The sequence below is a fragment of the Rattus norvegicus genome, chromosome Y (assembly GCF_036323735.1).
Source record: "Rattus norvegicus strain BN/NHsdMcwi chromosome Y, GRCr8, whole genome shotgun sequence".
NCBI lineage: Eukaryota > Metazoa > Chordata > Mammalia > Rodentia > Muridae > Rattus > Rattus norvegicus.
In genome coordinates, this window is record NC_086040.1 from 18605415 (window position 1) to 18613146 (window position 7732).

Below are 7732 nucleotides of genomic sequence, written 5' to 3' on the forward strand. Positions count from 1 at the left end.
CTTTTCTTTAATGTTTTCATTTTTTAAATTTTTTTAGCAATTTTTTCCTTTTTTTCAATTTGATATTTCTCTATTTACAAATCAAATGTTATTTCTTTTCCCAATTTTCTGCACATAAGGTCCCTAATCTGTCCCTCTCCCCAATTCTACAACATCCCTTACTGCTCCTTGACATTCCCTTGTACTGGGATTCAAACCCAGGGAGGATGAAGGGCTTCTCCTTCCCTTGATGCACAACAAGGCTATCCTTTGCTACATATGCAGTTGGAGCCATGGGTCTGTTCATTTACAGTCTTGGAATATTGGTTTAGACCCAGAAAGCTCTGGTTCATAGGCATTGTTGTTCTTATGGGGTTGAAAACCACTTCAGCTCTTGTAATCTTTTCTCAAAATATACCAACAAGAGGTCTGCTTTCAGTTCACTGGTTTTCCACTACCATTCACTTCTCTACTTGACAGATTCTTCCTTGGTCTCTCAGGGAAGATCTATATCAGCTTCCTTGCAGAATCCACTGCTTAGCTTTATCAACCTTAACTAGTTTTGGTGGCTGCTAAATATACATTTGCTGGCTCTTACAGCTGGTTAGGTGCAATTTTAACATGAATTCTGTGCAACTAGGTCAAGATTGTAGAATCTACAAATGAATATGCCCAATAGACTCCCTCCTGTTCACATGAACCTATTGGTTTTGATTTTTTACTGGACCTGAAGCCATTCCTCTCACTGCCCACCCTCCTGAATCTTATGTTTGGCCTGAAGAAAGAATTATGGTAAAACATCTAAAACTCTCAAGTCAGGGACTGGGAACACAGCAAGGTAGATATTTGAGAACTGATATCTAATGGGACTACAGAACCACATTCTATACTCCATGATGTCCTTTGCATTACTGATGTCTGGTAATTTTTGGATAGAATAAGGATTAGAGAGTTTATCCTTTGAAGTAGGTACATAATATTTAAACTATTATAATCTAAAGCTGAGCCCCCTTTGTTACAAAAATCATTTCAACAATTGGAGTTGGAAAACAGAAGTTTTGAGTACACATTCAGGAATATATTTATAAATTACCCTATCAAGGAATGTAAAATAAGAAAATGTAATACAAAATTCATTTAATTAAATGTCTGTAGGGAAAATACTGGCCTGTGGAAAACAGAGAAAACCTAGGAAATTGAACAGTATGTGAGAGGAATGGAATTGTGAAAAAAATGATTATCCAGAAGAATGTCCTTCACCCCATGTTCCTAGATCTTTTCTCTGTGCGCCCAGTGCCTGACTTTCTACATTTATAGCATGTATACACTAAGGAAGCAAGAAGTAGTTTCTACCTTTAGGGAGATGTAGTATGTAAAGGTGTCCATTGTGTTACTTATTCTACATGGGTGATCCCCTTCCCATCCTGTCCCGCGCTGTCCCTCGCCAGCAAGAATACACGGGGACACCCGAATCCTGGCTGCAGCTAAACGTTTATTGAATCTTAAGGAGAGACCCCGCGTGCCAGCATGGCGCTGCTTATGTATACCCTAGCGTGGCGCATCCACCCCTGATTGGTTGCTTACCCATGATCTCATAAGGCATGCCCCAGAGTGGGCAAAGACCTGGCACAAAAGGCACTCTTGTACATGCGCACACAGTTAACTTCCTGAAAGGAAGTCAGCTTGTGTGGCTGAGGCCAGCGCCATCTTGTAATGGCGAGCTATTCTGGCCTTCCACGTGGTGTGCAGTGGAAGCCAGCTTGATCTTGTGGTGGCGAATGTTATTGTGGCCCTCTACATCTCCCCCTTATTATTTAATTAATTAATAACAATAAATTATTGTCTAGGCTGGTCTAGGTCCCTGCAGTTACGTCCATCTGCTATGGCTCCTGTCTTAGGTCGTTCCTCTATGTCACAGCCTTATCGAAGGGTAACCCTATCGCCACCGGGCCCTGTGTACTGTGCATGAGAAAAGTTGCCCGTCTCTGGATACAACAGTGCTGTATGACAGTAACTGTCAATGACCTAGGGCAAATTCTAAAAAGAGGCAGCCAGAAGATGAGTTAGTGGGGGAATCATGATCACCCTATCGCATGCAATGAGGAAACCTCAGCGATGTGGAAGGGCTGATCAAAGAATCATTGAGTCTCTCTCATCCCAGTGCAATGGATCCACAGATCCGTGGCGTGCAAATGCAGAGAACTCAGATACAGTCTAATTTCTGAAGATAGATAACCAAATTTCAGGGGAGGCCCCTTTTTCAATGACCACAAGTGCTTGAGTGATAACGGCCTTGTCACGTTTCTGTTGAGATCTGAGTTTGCAAACCACCCATAGCATGAACACTAATCCACAGCATAGGGCTGCACCAAACAGAGCCACTCCTGATAAGTAGTGGGCACTTCATTTGGTTCACCTCAGCTGTTACCATCAAGGGCCGTAGTCAAGCCTCTCCTATAATAAAATTTTAGAATTCCCAATTGTTAGTAACTACTCCAGAAAGTTCACCCACTGTGCTTGTCTAACAATAGATTGGGGAAGGATAATTCAAAACATGCAGACACATTGTCTGCAGCAGTAATGGCTGCTACAATAGCAGTGAAAGTGTCAAGATCTTTTCCAGGACAGTTCAGGATCTGTGGAACAACCAGCAGGCAATGGAACCATGTCTGAGATCTGTATAACCAGGACAGATTTCCCCAGTCCACAGCAGCTTCATGAAGGTGGCATTCCTGTGAAGCTATAGTCTGCAAAATGACAATACCAGTTAAGGCAGCAAGAGTCACCAGGGAAATGAGGGGGGGCAGCAACAGCTGTAGTCCAGTCTTCTTCAGCAAGCAGCAGTGCACAGAGGGTCAGAGAACAGGCCACATTGGGACGGGACACACACGGCGTTAACACTAAGTGCAGCAATGGAAAAATCTCTATGATGACAAAAGATGAGGGGGAATCTTCCATCTTCCTCTTAAGGGCACAGGAATGACTTCAGGGACCCGAACCAGGAGAGCTGAATCTCCATGCTCCCAGAAGCAGCAAGTCTCACCAGCCACTCAGGCAGCTGGCACACTCTTGTAGCATCCTATAGAAAAAACACAAAGATTCCCTCTTCCCCAAATAAAATGTCTGGACAGGATCATGCCAATATGTGGATCTTTTTGTATCACCTAGTCAGAATTATGCCTAGTTGTTGAGTGTCATAAACTTTGCCATCCAAATTTTAAAATTGAAATAAAAGGAGCATTATTTAGCATAAAGTGAAAACTCCCCCTTTTTATTTATTAAAATATAGTAAAGATATTATTTATTAAGGTAAGTCCTCGAGGATTAAATTGAGGACACGGAGCACTTGTATTTATAAATTGACTTGTATACCAAATTATTGTCTCGAGCATTATTGTTTGGGATATATAAAGAATGAGATTTTTTGACTAACTGTTCTTATGTAAGGCCTATAATCTGTCTTGTATCATTGTCCTCCCTTGCTAAAGGGTCCAGGCAATCCGGTTTGAGTTCTTAAATGTTCTGTAAAGGAGCAGTACTTAGTGTTCTTATCCACTAAGTCATCTCTCTAGCCCCTCACAAATTTTATTTACCTAAACATAAGCATTAATTAGAAATGTCAAATCTTGTAAATATTGTCCAATTTTACTCTTATTAGAAATCCCTGAGCTGGCAGGGCGAGGCTGAGAAGTTAAAGTAGGCAAATGGAGTCTTCCTCTTTTTCTATCAACTATATTACCATTTTCAAAGTTAGGAATGAGTCTAAGGTTTAATTTAGTTGTCTGAGCCAGAGCACTGAAAGGACAGTGAGTTGTCAGACATTCACACTGAAATCACTCATTGATTTTAAGTAGAAAACCTGTCTCTAATAAAACATTAAGTAATTGAAATCATTTGAAAACCACAAGCCACACATTGGCTATCAGTATGTGAATTCAAAGCTTGATTTAAAAACAGTGGCTAAACCATGGAAATTAATAATCTGTGTAGAAACAACAAAAACTCAAGAGAGTAAAGAAGTTATCCAATCATATATGTAGCCTTTTCATTCGATGAACAACCTATAAATACTGTAAGCCCATTTCCTATGGGTTGCATGTACAAATATACAGTAAATACAAAAGCATGTAAAGAGTACATTTATCAATTTTGTCTGAAAAAATTGTATATGTAATAGGCCAAATATCAGAATTTTGTAATCACCAATTCAATTGCTGTTTGGAATAAGGTATGTTTTACCAGGTTTCTTTGTAAAATACTTCTATGACTCTAGCCTACAATTCTGTATTAACAGAACTGAAGCTTTATCTCTAATGTGGATAAAAAAGACATAAGTCCTCTGGCAAGGTGAGGTACTTAGCCAATTAACATATCCTTAGAAGCTTAAAATTAGTTTTAAATATTCTTTTCTGGAGTAGTGTGTCAGCTACTCCCCAAATATTAAAGCTCATTTTGAGAGCAGAATTTGTAGTAAAAATTTCTATATACACTGAAAGATTCAAAGTTCAAACTTCTTACATTGAAGAAGCAACAAAATTACATAATATAAAGCTGTTAGCCATTCTTAGTGATATCACTTTAAGGGCTCTCTAAAATTATAAGCAAGCTCACGAAATGAAAACTCACAATCACCAGTACGTAAATAAATTGCATAAAAACAATCCTCTAAATCTATCTTGAAATGGCAGTTGGAGAGAGCAAACAGGCTGTAATGCTCTCACAAGTTCTAAAACCTCATCAATCCTTTGTAAATCCTGTAACAATCTCTACCTCTTTGATTTTTTCTTAATTACAAATAAGTTTGAGTTAGTCAATGTAACACTGGCAATCCTTAATCACAATCTTTAAGTTCTCCTTGTAACACCAGAACCCTAAATTCTTTTAGAAGCCTGGTTTCTAGAATAAGAATTCCATAAAAATATTATCTCAATTTTGACCTGTTTCCCTAGATTGGCTCATGACACATGTTGTTAAGAATGAGTCTATACAAATTACCGTCTTTATGTCAACTTTTTGTTATCAATATTATACCTTTTAACCATAACCAATAACTTGAAAGCCAATAGTCCATAACCAAGACATGTAGAGCATAGTTATACATTTAAAACCAATGAGAAACAAAATTGAAGTGGCTACACATATCTTTAATATTTAGACCAAGCACCATTTTTACCTTTTTAGCTATGATTTTAAGAGAAGCACCTTGTCACCTGTTGAGTCAAATAATAAGTCATGGATTTTTCTAAGAGAAACAGCTATCAGATTTGTACCAAAGAAGCTAAGGAGATGCTGGCGCCTTTAAGATCAGCTCGTGTAGACGCTTAGCTCCTGGGCAGCTTCTCCAGCTGACCTTAGCTCCTGGCTGCAGGTACAGGGCTCTAAAGGCCTGATTGAAACTGCTTTTTATTCATTTGTTCCTTTTTTGAAACGAGTTAAAAACAAATCAAGATGTGACCGACCAGCAGATAAAGTTTTTACCATTTTTTCTTTTGAACATGAAACATAAAACATTTAAGCAACAAGAAACAAAAACCACAGACATAAACTGACATATAGGGACATCTTCGTGCACTGAGGACAGACAATAGACAAAGAGGGAAAAAACCAGATGGTGTCAGCAGAGAGGTAGTGTTTGCTCTTTTCCACCACTTTCACGGTGACGATCCACTCCAGTGGATTTGATATGGACTATGGATTGTCTCAATTCCTGGACTAGTCCATCAACGTGTTGAAACCTAATTCCTGTAAGATACTGAGATATATTACGGGGTATCTGAGCAGCACAACTGACATTCACAAATGTTATGGAACTGAAACACAGTCCAGAATAATGCCACTCACAACCCAATTACATTAACTCCATCAAGCTGTGCATGGGCATTGAGATGTCCTTTTGTTTGATTCTCCTGAATAAATTTTCAGGCGGTCTACCTCTATCAAATCTGATCAGTATGACTCTGTGAAGCTTCCAGAGCCTAATCACACCTTTTTGAAGCTCAAAGACAAAATTTTTCTCCCCAAATACTGTGTTCCTTTTATCTCCTCCCTTTTTCTCCTCCGTGGTGTTTTATTCACAATCCCTCGCCTCCGCATTGGAGGGGACTGTCTGCTTGTTATCCTTTTTTCTTGAGCTCTTTAATTTTTTTATCCCATCCTGTTTCTGACATGCCGCCTTACCCCTCCCCCAGCACTCTCCACTTTGCTGTTACAGCTGGGCAGCTCCCATGTGAACTCTGACGCCATCTTGCAGTAGCTAGAAACTCAAAGGTCAATAGAGAAAGCCCGAGTGCTGACAAAATGATAATGAAAACTTCTGCCACATCTAGCAGGGGAGTGAAGTGGAGCAGGTCAAGGCTAAGCATTGTCTCTCAGGGTCTTACCTTTTAAACACTACAGTTCTGGATTACTTCCGCAGACGGAAGAACCCCTCTTGGCGCCTTGGCGATGGAGGTGACTTTTCTCCCGGGTTTCTGGCACCAGATGTCCCGCGTGACCTCTCGCCACCAAGAATACGCAGGGACACACGAATCCTTGCTGCAGCTAAACGTTTATTAAATCTTAAGGAGAGGCCCTGCACGCCAGCATGTCGCGGCTTATGTACACCCTAGTGTGGCGCATCACACCTGATTGATTGCTTACCCATGACCTCATTAGGCATGCCCCAGAGTGGGCAAAGACCTGGCACGAAGGCACTCTTGCACATGCGCACACAGTTAACTTCCTGAAAGGAAGTCGGCTGGTGCGGCGGAGGCCAGCGCCATCTTGAAATGGAGAAAGCTATCCTGGCCTTCCACATGGGGTGCAGTGGAAGCCATCGCCATCTTGTGGTGGCAAATGTTATTGTGGCCCTCTACACCATCCTCCCGCACCCCCAACAATCATGTTCACTAGGGATTCAGTCTTAAAAGGACCAAAGGATTCCCCTTCCACTGGTGCTCTTATTAGTCTATTCATTGCTACCTATGTGGTGGTAGCCCAGGGTCAGTCCATCTATAGTCTTTGGGTAGTGGCTTAGTCCCTGAAAGCCTTGGTTGGTTGGCATTGATGTACATATGGGGTCTTGAGACCCATCAAACTCTTCCTTTCATTTTTCTGATTCTTACAACGCAGGTCCCATTCTCAGAACAGTTGTTTCCTACTGGCATTCGCCTGTGTATTTGCTGTATTCTGACTGTGCCTCTCAGTAGAGATTTACATGTTTTAACTGTCACCCTGCACTTCTTTGCTTCATCGATCTTTTCTAACTGGATGGCTGTATATGTATGGGCCCCATGTGGGGCAGGCTCTGAATGGATGTTCCTTCTGCTTCTCATTTCATCTTTGCCTCCCTATTCCCTGCCAAGGGTATTCTTGTTCCCCTTTTAAAGAAGGAGTGAAGCATTCACATTTGGATGATACTTCTTGACTTTCATGTGTTTCTGTGCTTCTAGGATAATTTGAGCATTTAGGCTAATAACCCACTTATCAATGAATGCATACCGTGTGTGTTTTTCTGTGATTGAGGTATATCACTCAGGATGATATTTTCTAGTTCGATCAATTTGCCTACGAATTTCATAAAGTCATTGTTTTTGATAGCTGTGTAATATGCCATTGTGTAGATGTACCACATTTTCTGTATCCATTCCTCTGTTGAAGGGCATGTGGGTTCTTTCCAGCTTCTGGCAAGTATAAATAAGGCTGCTATAAACAGGGTGGATTAAGTGTCTTTTTTATATGTTTGGGCATTTTTTAGTAAATGCCCAAGAGAGGT